The sequence below is a fragment of the Cupressus sempervirens genome, chromosome 8 (genome assembly GCF_028749045.1).
Source record: "Cupressus sempervirens isolate cs-2001-9-10 chromosome 8, ASM2874904v1, whole genome shotgun sequence".
In the NCBI taxonomy this organism is placed as follows: Eukaryota; Viridiplantae; Streptophyta; class Pinopsida; order Cupressales; family Cupressaceae; genus Cupressus; species Cupressus sempervirens.
In genome coordinates this window covers 790,777,657-790,794,941 of record NC_143125.1, presented here as the reverse complement: position 1 = coordinate 790,794,941, position 17,285 = coordinate 790,777,657, and the positions used below count along the sequence as shown (strand labels likewise).

General features: G+C 31.8%; 1 pseudogene; it reads left to right on the top strand.

Annotated features, from left to right (window-relative positions):
• Positions 1-1,860: 1,860 nt before the first annotated feature.
• On the top strand, positions 1,861-15,427 carry LOC149544772 (putative prolyl 4-hydroxylase 6; annotated as a pseudogene).
• Positions 15,428-17,285: the final 1,858 nt, after the last annotated feature.

The window sequence follows — 17,285 nt, the reverse complement described above, 5'->3', positions numbered from 1 at the left end:
TCATTTTCATATAGGTCAACATCCTTGAGTTTCATGTTATGGACCATGACAATTTAGAGAGTGTGGATTTCCAAATGAGGGGACATGGAGTTGTGAATATTGAGGTAGAAGGTAATGATACATGGAAGAAGACTACGATGATGAAGATCATGATGATCAAGATGATGATGCAAAGCTTGATGTACCTATACTTGAGAAGGCACACGAATCCTTATATGAAGGCTCTGAAACAACTCTTCTTGTCGTTGTATTGTTGTTGGTGAACTTGAAGGTTATGAATGGTTTATCCAATGTAGCAATGACACGTATGTTAAGGTATGTCATCTTCTTTCATTATTTTACTAGTACTTCCCTTACAATTAACATTGGGTTCATGTAGCAATTAATATTCTTGAAATTAACAAATTATATTTTTGGGTGTAGGTTGATAGGTGAGATTTTTTTACCACCATCAAACATTCTACCTCGCTTGTACTGAGAATTATTTGCCATCATAAAAGATATTGGAATGGAGTATCAAACAATACATGCATATCCAAACAATCATATTATATATCATAAACAACATGAATTTGCAACACAATGCCCTATTTGTCATACTAGTAGATATCAATCAGATTGATTAACAAAAAAGGTGCCTCACAAGGTTCTTTGGCATATTCCAATTATTCCACGTCTGCAACGATTATTCAGGTGCAATAACGAGGCACAATTTATGAATTACCATGCAGGCAATAGAAGTCAAGATGACATTATTTGAATGCTTGCAGATGGTTCGACATTTAAGGAAATAGAGGAAAAATGGCCACACTTTAAAGAAGAACCTCGTAGTCTCAAGCTTTCATTGGCAGTAGACGATGTCAATCCCTTTGGAGAGATGAGAAAGGGACAGATGATCGAAGAGAAACTACACCAACAATTACGAGAAGATATGCAATAGTATTAACTAGTAGTACATTAATGTAATAATGCATTAATTAGTACTGATTTTTATATTTATATCATCTAACATATTTCAAACTTTTCATAGGTTGCAGGACACATCAAAGGCAACAAAGGCCAGGCTGGAAAAGGTTGGGCAGAACAAAGTTGGCTCTGGGGGATATTCTAAAATCAAAGCACGAGTTGTAAGTAGCAACAAATGAATTGTAGAGAAAAAATATTTATAAAATGAAAATAATTTTTTTAATTAATAAAAAATGCAAATAAAATGCAGGGCACTGATTTTAATCTAGAGGCCACGAAAGAACACAAAATAATTGCCTTCAAACAAGGCTATGTAGTTGTGGCTAAACACCTACGGAAAGCTTTCATTGCCTCAACTGAATAGTCTCATGCATCATGTGCACAGGTAAATATTCCAAAAAAAATATTAGAAATTGAATACTTGAGAAATAATCTATTTGATAATAATGTGCATGACATTGTAATGTAGCTTGTTAATCATGATACAAATCATACACCACATCATGAAGCCCCTGATGTGCCTCATACTATCCATGGACGTGCTCATTTGCTATGTAAAACTAATTATGTAATTATTAATACAATTTAACATCTTTAATTGAATTTGGTGTAACATTTTTGTGTATATTTTAGAGGATATAGATCAATCATGTCATGCTGATGAACGAGTGCTAGAGGATGTTTAGACTGATCAACAGGTAGCTCATGTCGCACATTCAAGTAAAGAAAATCTATGTTTTGTTCTTTTAAATTATTTTTTTGATTTATAGTTATTTTACTTAAATAAAAACTTGTAATTCACTAATATAAAATGGTGTGAATTTAACTCATGAAGTACTTGTTATTGCAACGAACCCCCCTTTGGTGCAGTGGCCTCATGATGTTCCTCAACGGATGAGGAGGAGACATGTGTTAGAACTAGTAGAGGAGGGGGATGACAAGGACATTGATATTTCTCTTAGAAATTTCATGAAAAAAGAGAGAGCAAGAAAGCCAAAAAGAAATGATTATTGTGTGTTAATGAATTTTATATGTTAATGACTTATTCATGAATGTTGGGTGTTAATGAATATTGTGTTAATGAATTATTCATGAATGACTTACTCTTGAATGTTGCGTGTTAATGAATTTTGTGTTAATGAATTATTAATGAATGTTATCATGTGATTATAATGATTGAATGTTATATTTCAAAAATGGATGAATGTTATTAAATGTTAATAGGGAATTTAGAGTGATATTAGGCGAGGGGGGGGCGCAATGAGCTTCCACCTTCATGTGGTTGGCCTTGTTTAGTAGAGAATATTAAACTATTCTTGAAACCAAGTGAAGCTCAAACTTATAGTTAATAGTGACAACCAATTAGCAAGTCCAAATGAAGTTCTTCATTACAGGTACCTTTTCAATTTTTAAAGCACGATGTCATGTTTTAATATTGTGTAGTTTTTTTCTTAAGTCGAAGTATTCTTTTACGTTAAGAACATAATTTATGACTTGTTTTCTAAACTAAAAGTATTAAATAGTCAAAATTGTCTTATTTTCCACACTCAATTTTCATAGTAATCTGAGATGTTTTTAGATGACCATCTAAGAACTATACAATATCTAATTTAAAAAATCCTACATGTTCGAAATGTGGTGCTCTTTCTAATACATTTGTTGTCAATGCATTCCAGGAAAAGGTTGGTCATGATAAAGATTGTAAAGAAGCATTACAAGCTCTTACGAGAAGCCAATGTGATGTGTCATATGAAACAACTAAAATCCTGGTGTGTATCTTTGTCTGTTCTAGAAATATATATATTTTTCATTCACCGCTATCAACTATGTCAACTTCCAATTTCAATTTAAGCTAAAATTTGAGTAAAACTTTGGAGCTAATCAGTTCCAATGAAGATGTTAAAAAAAATAGTTGATTGTTGTTGATATTAGGTTATCAATCTATTGAATATATAGAGGAGTTGGAAAATCTGCCCAAGACCAAAATACTTGATTTGTTTCACAGAAACTATGTTCCTGCTGTCATTGTAAGCAATATACTCAATGATTTGTTGGTTCTCCATAATTTATCTACTCATCCATAGTTCCTTCCAATAATCCATTCATCATCTACAACTTCATAATATGTACTATACTCGATGAAATTTTGTTTGTTGAATCTTAATTATTTATCCAATCATCCTTTACAACTTAACAATTGTATTTTCTGTATCAGGTTGGTGTTGGCCTAGCGGTATGCCAACAAATTGGTGGAATCAATTGTGTTATATTTCATGCTAGTGCAATCTTTGAGGCTTCTAGTGAGAAGCTACATTAGGATATTATATGTTTCTCTTTCATTTCTGCTGATATAAATGTGTTCTTTTCTGTTTTAGATGTAATATAATTGTTCTGATTAGATAAAGTGCAATAGGGTTCAAACTCGTACAATAAAGAAACAACAAGATCATAAAAAGTAATATCAAGTCAAAACTAAAGACAAAAGGAATTCATAAGAGGTCAAAAGACTTTTGGACTTTAATGTAATATAATTAATTTGGACTTCGTTGTAGGCTATTCTTCAGGTCAGACAACATCAATTGCAATTGCTATAGTTCAGGTGCCAAAAATGGTCAATTCTAGATAAGAATATCTTATTTGGTTCCTCTCAATGATCAAACATGTTTGTCTTAATTATTAATTAGAAAGTGGTGCTTGGCAGGTGCCAAAGACAATAGTAGGTGCATTGTTGATGGATAAATCTGCTAGGAGACCACTTCTAATGGTATGAGTTAGGTCTTGAATATAGACTATTATAAGGACATTTAATGTCTATTAATTTGAACAATAATAAAGAAAACTTTCTTCAGATTGTTGCACGAGGAATGAGTATCAGTTGCCTTATTTTTGGATTGTCATTCTACATACTAGTAATTACACTTTCCTGTCATTATAACACTTTATGTCCACTAACTCAATTTAATGGGATTTAATTTCATTTACCTAAAGAAAGTAGTCATTTCTCTTGTTAAATCATCTAAGACTATAAAGGGAATGCCATTGTTGTGTCAATGTGTTTAAAAGAAAATTTTAGAGTTTTGAATAAGGGTTTAGTTCAGCTCAATTATTTTTATAAATTAATTTCTGGCCATTTTGTTAAAACCCTTGTAGAGTGGGATAGTATAAATTTGTAAGATCGTCTTATTTCTATAGGGATTTGAAATTGAGAGGGGGTCTTTATTTAGAGGCTAATTTTTTTGTGATATTGCTATTATGATTTAATTGTGTAGTTTTTGAGTCAAATTCATTGATCTATGTTTCATGAGTAGTGATTGGCACTAATCTATCTAGTAAAGCACTAGGACTTTGGCTGAGGGCACTCATCCCAGTACTACTTCAACTTAGAACTCACTTAACTTAAGAATTTTGTCCATGGTTAAACCCACTCTGATTAATTTTTTAGCAAATTTAATTGTATGAAGTTTATTTATTCTAATTATATTTTATATCTATTATTGAAACAAAAGAAACATAAGAAACTAAAGTAAAGATCCCATCTTTTACAAAGTATGGAAACAAAATTAGACCTGAACCATGATCATAAAGAACACAAAATCTATAAAGACCTGCAAGATGTAAAGAGATTTAATAAGAAGCACAATAATGAAATGAGCCTAAAAGACATCCATGGATTAAAATATTAAAGGAGGAGAGTGCATATGACAAGAGTAATCGGATCTAAACAAAAGTCAAACCCAAAACTCAATGAGTGGTTGTGAGTCCACTCCCATGAACCTAAGATGAGATATCAAAATGAAATGAAAAAATTACTTTAAAAAACTCCTAAATGGTGACTACTTGAATGAACAAGTGTCATACATGTATGGAGGACCAATTAGAATTAAAAGTAAGTGTGATTAAATCAAATAAATATACTAACAAAATCATGCATTAAGCACTACTACATTAATGAAGAATCAATCCCTAGCTTACTGGAGACCCCACAGAATTCCAAAGACTTAGAAGCAACCTCTTGTTTAGTATGAATCAGAATATGTGAGTTGGTTAATTGTTTTTGTGTTTGTTTTTGTTTATTGTGACATTGGTTTGTTTTGGTTAATTTTATACTTTTCATTAGTTAAGCAGTCTAGTAAGGGGGCTAAGGGCTGACCTTTGCATTATTGAATGTTAACTTCAGGCAAGAGAAAAGTTAGAGAAATCAATGGTGGTAGATAATGAATCAGGGAAGAGTATTATGAGTGAGATTCGAACAAGCTCAGGAATGTTCTTAAATAAATCCTAAGTATGTTGGGCTCATACATCAATCAAAGCCTGATTTTAAAATGTAGAAAAATATGAGACTATTCATTATAAATTAGTTGAATGGAATTTTAAGTAGGCACTTGGGCTTTACCAAACATTCATATTATAGATTATATTGATTAAGATCATGTAATAAGTAGATCTTTCTTGGCTTACGTTTACTCCTCTACAAAGGTTGTTTATTGGCATTGCTTGTACATTTTTGTTAGGATGACATTGTTGCAAGGATTGAAGATAGAATAGCAGCCTGGACCTTTCTTCCAAAAGGTAATAACATGTTGAAAAATGGTAGTAACCTAAGTCTAATTCATGATGTATTGGTAAAGATTCTTTTAAAGAACTTGTATCATTCTAAAGATGATTACAAAATGTTGTTCCATTTTTATAACATTGTAAATTCTTGTACAACTTCTTATGAAAAAAGAAATTCATTAACTAGTTTCATTGAATGTAATTTTACTAGTTCAGGCTAGACCCTTCCCACTTTATTCAACGAAGATTTCAATCATGAAATGACCTCATTAAAATGAAAGCCCTAATTTTTCCAATACTATAAAAGATCTTGTTTGTAAGTTTCTTTCATTAATATTTCTTTTATGGGTGTTTCTAGAGAATGGTGAGGCAATACAGATTTTACATTATGAAAATGGCCAGAAATATGAACCTCATATTGATTTTTTCCATGTTGAGTTTAACAAAGAGGTGGGTGATCATAGAACTGCCACAGTGCTCATGTATTTATCAGATGTGATCAAGAGGGGTGAGACTATTTTTCCCTATTTAGAGGTTAGCTTCTTTGCATCAAACACCCACTTTATGTGGTTAATCCATATCATAAAATCTAAGTGAGCTCTTATAAATATTATTCGATTATCTTTGTTGGGTAGTCAGGAAAGTGATGACCAATTAAAAGACAGTTCTTGGTCAAAATGTGCCAAAGGTGAATATTCAGGTATAAATACTTTGGAATTTTTTTTGTTCTCCAAATTAACATTGACTAAGCATTCATGTTTACATTTAATAATCTTAAGGGTGAATGATGAAGTGAAGCTTATATTCTTTATTTTTATCAATATAATTTATTTTCTAATTCATAGTCAAAACTAAAATGATCTATGAGATGATTGTAGTACAAGTGAAAAATGAAATTCATGTTGTTTTTTTAATACAGTGAAGCCAAGAAAAGGTGATGCTATTCTATTCTTCAGTCTTCTACCAAATGGGATAGCTGATGAAAATAGTCTACATGGAAGCTGTCCTATTATAGAAAGAGAGAAGTGGTTTGCTACAAAATGGATACATGTGAAGGCATATGACTTCATTAAAATGGGCACTTCTGATGAATGCATTGATGAAAAATGATGATTGTGCTAATTGGGTTGCTATTGTGGAATGCATGAACAACCCCACCTATATGATTGGCTCTCCACATTCTAATTCGATACAAATTTACCCCCTGCCTCAACATCTTTCATTTCCTAAATATTCCAACATGTACAACAAAGTTGAGAAAGATCATTTGAAACAAACTAGTACACAACTTCTAGTCCACATCAATAATAGGTAGACAACTCACCCACCATTTGGGGAGGTGAGTGAGAGTCTACATACTAATTTTTTCCACCTTTGGACAATTTCAAGCCTTAAGTTTAGTAGGGTCCCAACTACAAGAGGAATGTGGAAGAGCCCATTTTGAGAGAGAATCAACAACAATAATTTCTAGATATTGACAATGTTTTATCTCAATAGTCAAGCCTTGGTGTGAATCAGGAGCAATAATATTTAGAGAAGGTTGCACGTGGATAGAGTGAACCACATCAACAAAAAGAGGTGGGGTTAGATCCATTAGGCCAAAAAAGGCTAGTTCAATAGAACCATAACATTGGGAGGAGTCATCATTACCCTATGGAGAGTCATTAGAGGAAGAGTTAGATGCACAAATAGTCAAATAATTATCATTTGTGTCCCTCCAAAAAGTGACAACACCTCTTTGACATGTAAAAAGATCATCTATAACCAAATATCCTATGGAGAAGCATTGATGACTCCAAAAGGGGAGGTCCTCATAATCTAGTAGTTGAGCCCATGACCTATCCCCTACCATGAGAACTTGCTCCCAAAGGAGAGGATTGGAGATTCCTGAAATGTCAACTAGAATGTGAGGAAATGTAGAATGACCTGTAATACCCCTATATTAGTATAAGTAATTTGGGACATTTTGGAATATAAGATTTATCTTAACAAATAACACATGAGACTGAATCAATGAAGGAATTGTAAGGGTGTATTTAATTATATGTTTTGCTTTAAGAATTTCAATCTATATGACATCTATCTACTTGACAAGTTCCTAAAAGGTTCTATAGGGTCTTGATTTAATTAATGCATCAACTGAATTATTAATAGTTAGAAGTATCTCTATCCTTAATGTACTAGTTAGGATTTCTTATGATGCTTAGAACTTATTTTGAATCGTACATTGATCGTAGTATGTTGTTTAAATGCATTGTTAAAAGTGTACCTTGATTCATATTTATTCAATATCATGTTTTCAATACCTTGGATCATGCTTTATATGTTGCTTAGAGTTATAATTCAATATCACACTTGAACACATTGCTTATGAAAAAGTATGATTTGGTGTTAAGCCAACCCAACTAAAAGATTATGCTTATGTACATCTATGTATGCTTGTTTTATTTGGCGTGACTTTTGGATGAGAGGAGACAATCGTAGTCACTTCTTCAAGAGATATACATGATATCACACTCCTCCTTCCTTGCATGTCAACATTTTCTATGGTCCATTATTACCTTGTCTTTTCTAGATCATTGTTTCAATAATGCATTATAGAGTATGATCCATGTTCTTACAATCTTGATCATGATAGGTAATGGATATGCGCCATTACCATAATGTCTTGTTAATAACTCATAAATATTGATGCAAAAGAGATTTATGAAGTCATATCAAAATCTTTGAAATTCATTAAATTTTGAGAAAAATAGTGTACATTAAGTAAACTACTTATAAACAGAATCTTTATTCGCTCTAAATTTTCATTTTTTGAGTTGATTGTGTATTTTTGTAAACTTAGAATTAGAAATCATAGCTTTATCTATCATCATAACTTTTCTCTTTTCTAGCTCATTATCTTGTCCAATCCATTATAAACTTGACCACACTCATATGAAAAAGTCTTAATTTGTATCTTAAATTGGAAAGCTTGTAGACTTGATTGCAGGTATCTTCGAAATTATATTTATGATCTAGCATGACTTTTTGTTTCTTTTCAAGCTCACTATAGTAAATGATACATCATGGCAGTTCTCTTTTTCACTAATTCACTGTCTAGATTATATATTCTAAAATATGAATTGTAAAGTTGATGCAAAAATGTTATATATAGTCAAAGTGAATTGTCCTCATTCTATTCATTTTGTTTTGGTGTTTATTTTATAGGAAGAGTATTTGGGGTTGTTCAATATGGTGACATTCTGACTTGTGTCTTTTTAAAACTTGTTTAAACTAACCACGTAAAAATGAATCTTAAAGGCCACCAAAAGAAAATTACAGGCTTGGCATTTTCACACACTTTGAATGTATTGGTATCTTCTGGGGCCAATGCCCAGGTTTGTCTTTATTTTGTATATCCATTGCCATCTCATTTTGTACATTCACATGTTTATAGATTCAAATTACTAAATGTTTGGCCAATGTTCTGGCAACTCTGTTTCTAGAGCATTGATAGATGGGAGAAGCAAAAGTCAAAATTTTTACAAGTGCAGATAGGAAGATCATCACCACCGGTTGGGGATACAAGAGTACAATTTCATAATGATCAAGTTCACTTGTGGGTTGTTCAGGAGAGCCAGCTTGCTATTTATGATGCTTCTAAGTTTGACTGTTTGCATTATGTAAGTCTATGTCAACAATTTAGAATTCAAATTTAGTAAGTGATAATGATATAAGCTACCTTCTCTATATGAGTGTAAACTGATATCACATTTATTTGTACTGCTATGGACACCTCATGATTCTCTATCTACTCCCATTTCAAGGTGCGATATATTCATGCGATAGCCTTCTTGTATTTTATGATTTAACTCAAAATGTATCCTTTGATTATTCATGCAGTGTCTATCCTCTAGTAATTGCATCACATCCATCTAACTCAAATCAGTTCGCTCTTGGAATGATTAACAAAGGAGTTTATGTCATTGAGTATTCAGAATCAACAGGAAAGTGGGGTGTGGGACCTCCTCCAAATAATGGTACCGTTGGATCAAATCCAACATTAAGAAATCAAGCTTTAGAACCAGCTCCAAGGTAGTTCATCATATTAGAACATGGCAAATGGTGTCTTTTACTACCTTTTTATGTTTATCACTTAACTATTTACAACTCCACAATCGATATTGATGATAGTCTCTTGCCCTCACTATTCTCCTTTCAATATATCAGTCTTGTAACCTGTATATATATCTTCAAGAGCATGGTGCTTCTTTGTGCATAAGTTTGATCTTTTAGAGAAAATCATTCACTTATGAACATTCCATCAAAGATGATGTATACTGAGGAATTATGGCTTTTCTAGCTATTAAGTGGAAGTTTCACATTTTTTGAACATTCAAATAACTTTACTTTTATTGATGTAGCTAAACTACAAGTACCTTTTGTGTTCTTGACAAATGGTAAGCTTTCAACTTTTGTGAAGCCATTATAGATGCAAATGAACTACAACTGGTGAGGTGTCAATTTTAAGGCAATTTTTGTTTCTATAGTACAGTTCAATTGCTAGAAATAGGCTCAATGATTGATTGTGTTTTAATATTATGTCCTGGATGCTCTTGCCAAGGAATTGATCAACATGCAGCCAAATAAGGAGTTATAGTTATATATGCACTCTTATAATGATGTGATTGGGACTACAAGTTTTTTTATCATGTTTATTTGTTTGAAAAATGGAGATTAGTTAGTTGGCTTTCATTCCTGATAAATAATTCTTTCCTAATTTTATTTTTCCCTACAGTATTCAAAAGCAACAGTGTCTCAAGAACCAAAATTTAGACGGGTTGTGCCAATTATTCCAAAGGATTTTCTCTCACAAGAGCCTTTTAAACTGCACAAAATTTGATTCTAAAGAACAATTGCTTGGTGGAGACTCAAGATATCATGCACATTTCTTCCTCCTTCCCATTGTTTTGTATGAAATAAATCATGTAATATGAACAAAACAATGGTGTGGAGGTAGAAATGTGCATGATACCCTGAGTCTCACACCAAACAATTATGCTTTAGAATCCAATTTTGTGTAGTTTAGAAGGTTCCTATGAGAGCAAAGCTTTTCCAATAATTGGCACAGCTTGTCTAAATTTCTACCAAGTATTGGTCTCAATTTTGACCAACATTTCTGTAATGAATCCAAATTGGGGGTCCATTATTTATCTATGACTTAATCTCTTATTTGTATCCTTTGCATTATATTTTCTCTGATTTGTATAGATTTCATTATTTTTTCAATCCGATATCCTTACCAAGGTTATAAATCCATATATATATATATAATGAAAGGGTCATGTCCTTTCATAATATTAATTAAATAATAATAATGTTAATTATATTAATTATATATCAATAACCTTAATTATATTAATTAATATCATAGGATATGTTATATTAATAATTATGTTATATCAACTATACATATTTTATTATATTAATAATAATATACTTATATTAATTAATAAGGTTAGTTATAGTAATGTCATAAAGAATATTATTTTAATATATCAAGTATATATTATTATATTGTAATACATTTTTTAATATAGCATTTTTATATTAAAATATATCTTAATCATAATATTATGATTTATTATATTAGATTATTATTATTATAATATGATATATGATATTATAATATAGTATTACTTGATATATAGCACTTATTTATTATATGCCAGATTGGGGACATCATAGTCCTCCCCTCTCAAATTTGCTTGCCCTCAAGCAAAATCTTTCATACATAGGCTTTATCATAGACACGAAACATATTTGCATTCAAAAGACAAGAGAGATTTATGAAATATACATGAATGAAAACACAAAGCAGAAATGATGTAGATAGATGAAAACACGATGTAGACAGATGAAGACATGGAGCAAACATGATGCAAACACATCATACATAACCTTGATTAGATCCTAAATTAACAATGCGCAATGACTATACTTCTTCATTAGGCTTTGACCCTGCAACCACAAAATAAGCATCAGTGCATGCATATAAATATATATAAACTTCAAAGAAATTTGAATAATAATAAGTTAATCCAAGCCAGTTCCATACTAAGCCCAAGAGCGAAACTTTGGCTAGAAAGGTTCTTGTGAAAAGGAGTCGTTACTATCTTTCCCTTAAATAACACTACAATAGGGTGTTTTCTCCTGATTGCAGACTCCATAGGAAAGTGGTAGGGTTCCCTTTTCTTATTTACATAATCCTTTGGAAGGAATATTTCTCCCTTTCCTTATTACGATCATCATAAAATGGTAGATTTACGGTGCAGAGGGCGTGTGAAACAAGTTCCAAGTGGTTTCGACAAGTGCTCGAAATTACTCCACCTTTCCCTCCACCAACTCCCTACCTTAGGATATCGTAATGTGGATGAGAAGATGAGTATTAAATTTAATTTACTTAGTTCATTTGAAAGATTTCTTCTTATAGTACACAAACAACTTTCTCTCTCCTTAGTATGATCATCTTGAGATGGTAGATTGATGGTGTAGAGGGCACGTGAAACAAGCTACAAGTGGTTCCCTAGAGGATATCCGTTAGGTGCTTGAATTTACTACGCCTCTCCCTCCACCAACTCTCTATCTCAAGAGATCATAATGTGCATGAGAAAATGAGTGTTAATCTAATGAATAGGAATCTTTCTCTCTCCTTATTATGATCATCTTGAGATGGTAGATTGACGGTGCAGAGGGTGCGTGAAACAAGCTACAAGCGGTTCCCTGGAGGATATCTGTCAAGTGCTCGAATTTACTCCACCTCTCCCTCCACCAACTCCCTATCTTAAGAGATCATAATGTGGATGAGAAATAGACCCCTATGTACTATCTAATCACATGGATTTCCATTCTATCATAATCGGTTAAATTCTTCCTTTTTTTGGAGTATACACTGCTCTATGGACATGTATCTACTCTTTTGTAATGTCAGGGCTTATAAAAGCCTTTCCCATATTGCATCCCTATTCTTTTCTTCTATACAAGGAGATTGAGCACGAATATGAATTTATTTGAGTCATTATAATGGATAATATACTTACCTCAAAGATGCATATGTCTTAGTAGAATCTTTCCTTGTGTTATATAACTTCATTGCAACATTTCATATTGATAACTTTTTTCAAAATAACAATATAAAGAAAATATATAACTTACCTCATGTCTCATGTGATAGGGTATTGATGTGGAATTTCTTAATAATTTCCCTCTCATATTCCACATTAACATCCTCAAGAAATAGATCAAAGCAAATAGTTTTAATAGTGAGTAATGAAATTCAAGTGATGAGTAAATAAATGTAATACTCAATAATGACCAATACTTATCTCATATGCATCAAATCATAAATTTTCCTCCATATAGTCTTTCTTATACCATTTGATATATAATATCAAATTATTAAATAGCATTCTCTTTAAAAATATCCTTCTTGTAAACTACCATATATATATTTGTACGTGTAGATCATATATTTTGTAATAAACTTAAATAGTCTATCATAAAAATATATTTCATCATAATGTAAAAGAAAACTTTAAACAATACAAAATATATATTTACCTTAAAGGAATTGGTACCCTAACTCTTACCATTCCTCTTGATATGTGAGTTAATAATATTTGATGTTTTCTTGGTGGCAATTTTCTAGCTGACAGATCATTACATCCATGCATTCCTTTATATGGTTCATGTGTTTATCGACTGTTGTCTTTTAAATATCCATGTGATTGTATCTTTTCTATAGTTGTTGAACACTGTATACACGAGTGCACGAACTGAGGTTGCTATCTGGAATGGATTTCAAAAGAAGGCAAACATTGTTATAGCATCGTATATCTACAAAATGCTATTGAAGGCTTTAAAGGCTTCGTGCGACCAATTAACTTGTAATTCTTGCCAAATATGAAAAACCATATACATTGCTGGAATGGTATTCTTTTTCTTCAGATATTGTGATTGTTTTCGATGTGGATGCATTCTCTTTTCTGTCATTCTCTTTATAATATAGTACTTCCTTTTTGTTTTATGCGGGCTCTTTCCTTCTGCTCACAGCCCATGGTTCACAATCTACTCATAGCCCATGACAGAAATCGCTCGACCTGCACATGAATCACAACAGAAATCAACTAAAGATAATATTAATATTCAAAAAAGATTTATATTAAGATGACTAGCACTGTTTCCATACACAACCCTCAGCACCAAAGGAACTAGAGGGGTCTTCAACAACGCCCATTTGCACCATAGAACCCTGCAGAACTCACTTTGATTTTTTGTTTGCCAAACTTGTTCTCTATCTTCCTTATCACTGACTGTAAGAAAGTCCATTTTATATTGTTTGAAATCCTTATGTTGACATGTCTATTATGGTTCACTTCTTATTTATGGCTCATGTTCTCGACGGCTAAACTTGATGAGAGACAAAGAAGCTGTTGATCACTTTTTTTCCATGTATCGACCTCTATACCAGCAATTTGCTCAGAAAAACCTATTTTGTTTGTTACTTGAGCGAATTGCCCAACTCATTCTGTCAATATTTTAAAAGCATTTTCTTTTGATATAAACTGGCATTTAGGTTTTCCATGATGCAACACTCTATTAATATATATATTCAATTGATCGTAGCCAAGCTTCTTAGGGTTTTTCCATTGACTACAAAAAGCTTTGGCAGTCTTGGATTTTTTTATGCACCTAACGTCTTGCTAGAAACATGAAATCTTCTGCCATCAATTTACAGACTTTGGCCTCCAAGATGGTCAGTTTATCATCTTAGGAGAGAATGCTATTCTTTTTATATGGCTCATTTATTCATGTTGGTCCTTCCTTATAACTCTGTCCACACAGCCGTCTCCTCTCCCATACTATTGGCAACTTGTGCTAGAAGTTATGTCAATATACAAGGGATCAACTTGTATCCTATTGGCATATATTCACATTAGGTGAAACAATATAAAATATGATGATGCATTAGAATGAAGTTTTGGTGATGCTTCCTCCATTCTTTTCCATATCTTTTTGCCTTTTTCTCTACCATGTTTGCTACAATTTATAATGTGTGACAATAATATGTTGCAATATCTATGACAGTAACAAACTTGTATCCTCCCAAGTTAGCTTTCTAGAAGGTTTGCACTTGCCGAATAAAATGTATGTCCTCTTATGGTGTTCTAATGCTTCAATACACATTAGCATGGTGTGAGTTTTAACCATTATCAATATTGGAATCACTACAGTAGCGTTGAGGCAAGTCATATGATGGCTTATATTTCTTGTCATTTCTTATTTTTCTTATTGCTTATTGGGCTCACTATTAAGAAAGATCTTTGTCTTTTCTTAGAAGAGCCCATGTTTTCATCTTCTCTCTAATTCAATTCTTAGGTTACACACTAATTGTCAAGATTGTCTGAGTCTCTACAATATCTTTTTGCACTAGACAATTGACCAATCTATTTGTCATTATATGTGCAGTCTAGATAACTAGTACCCAAAGTAGATATCAAATTCATCAAATATTGTCAGGCTAGCCTCTAAATTATTTTTTGCTTTAGAAGTGAACCCTCTTGAGGTTTGTAAAGTGCAAGATTTATTAATAATTGTGTGGGTATAGTATAAGTTGACAGAAATATAGGCCTTTATAGTGGATGCAACTTTAGAAGAGGAATCTCAAATGAGCTCAGCAGTTTCAATATCCATTAACAAACTGGGCCGTGTATGTGGGCTGACCAAACGAGGGGGTGCAGGACTTGATCCAAGTTTTGTTCTTGCTATGATATTTGTGGCAAAACATGTTGGACATCGTTTGATTACATTAGTAGACTCGAAGATTGCTATTGCCGAAGCTCGTATGGCTGATGATCAATTATAATTTTTAATATCTTGGTGAAATGTGATAGTTATGTATTGTTATCATTAATATTTAAGAATGTTGAGTCTCTTGGTGAGATCTACAATAGCTAATTGTCCCATTGGAGGACATACCGTTCTTGTCACAGTTCTTGATTGAATCAAGTACGCAATTACCATTTCAATATTATTTGGTTTGTGAAGTCCTTTCGTGATTTTTATCAGAAGTGTGATTGTCTCATTGAAGAAGATATGATCCATAGAGATTATTTCTTCTGTCCCAATCAATATACTCACAGGATGGAAGGATCGTGCTCTGATACCATTTGTAATGAACCCAAATTGGGGGTCCATCATTTATCTATGACTTAATCTCTTATTTGTATCCTTTGCATTACATTTTCTCTAATTTGTATAGATTTCATTATTTTTTCAATCCGATATCCTTACCAAGGTTATAAATCCACACACACACACACACACACACACACACACACACACACACACACACACACACACACATATTGAAAGGGTCATGTCCTTTCGTAATATTAATTAAATAATAATAATGTTGATTATATTAATTATATATCAATAACCTTAATTATATTAATTAATATCATAGGATATGTTATATTAAGAATTATGTTATATCAACTATACATATTTTATTATATTAATAATAATATACTTATATTAATTAATAAGGTTAGTTATAGTAATGTCATAAAGAATATTATTTTAATATATCAAGTATATATTATTATATTGTAATACATTTTTTAATATAGTATTTTTATATTAAAATATATCTTAATCATAATATTATGATTTATTATATTAGATTATTATTATTATAATATGATATATGATATTATAATATAATATTACTTGATATATAGTACTTATTTATTATATGCCAGATTGGGGACATCACAATTTCTTCCCTTTTCTATCGCATGTATGGTACCATCGTAGAAAATTAAGGGGTCTTCGTCACAATTTCAACGATGGTTGGTCTTTTTTGCTGTCGAACGTTTGGCTTTACCATCGAAAAAGTCAAGGGGTGTACATCAAAATTTTGACTAGTGGTGGACACAAATGAGGAAATAAGAGTTCAGGTTGTACTAAGGAAATTGATGAAACTCGTGTTGGTAAGTCGACCTTTTTTGAGTCAAAATTTTGATGCATAGTTATTGTGATGAAAAACTAACTAAAAAAGATTGATGACAGGTTTAGTCATCTATTTGACCAATTCTGGTTGGAATTTTGACCTTTTCTTGTCAACATTTAGGGCTAAATTTACTAGTGTTAAAAATAATTTTATTATCGAGCACCTATCGGTTTATTGTTGCAAGCAGAAAAGCATGCAACTGCTAATTTTATTTTGTTTTAATTAAGTCGATAAACTTTGTGTGGAAGATTTTCTCCTTAAATTACATTTTTTTTTGAAGAGAAGTAATGAGTCCTTCTCTATTTAAATTTTTTTGATAATACATTTAAAACATATTTTGTAGAGATTTGTAATGATGAAACTTTAGCATTTTGCAACAATGAAACATTCCTCCAATTTTCTTTTTTAATGAATTTAGCATCCTAGCTTGCTAATTGTGGCATTTCTAATATTTGTTAGGATTCTATTTATATGAAACCACAGATGTGATGTAACAACATTCAATTGAAGGCAAAAGCCTACAACACAACGATAACTTGTGAGCCTCTCATGCGGGAGGTCTTGGGTTCAAATATACTTTCGCTTAACATATAATAATAATTAATCTAGGCTTCAGTCGTTTACTGATAAAAAAAATGAAGCATTCAATTGAGTTTATAGGGATTTGAAAAATACTCCTCATTCTGCTACTCTCATCGACAATCTT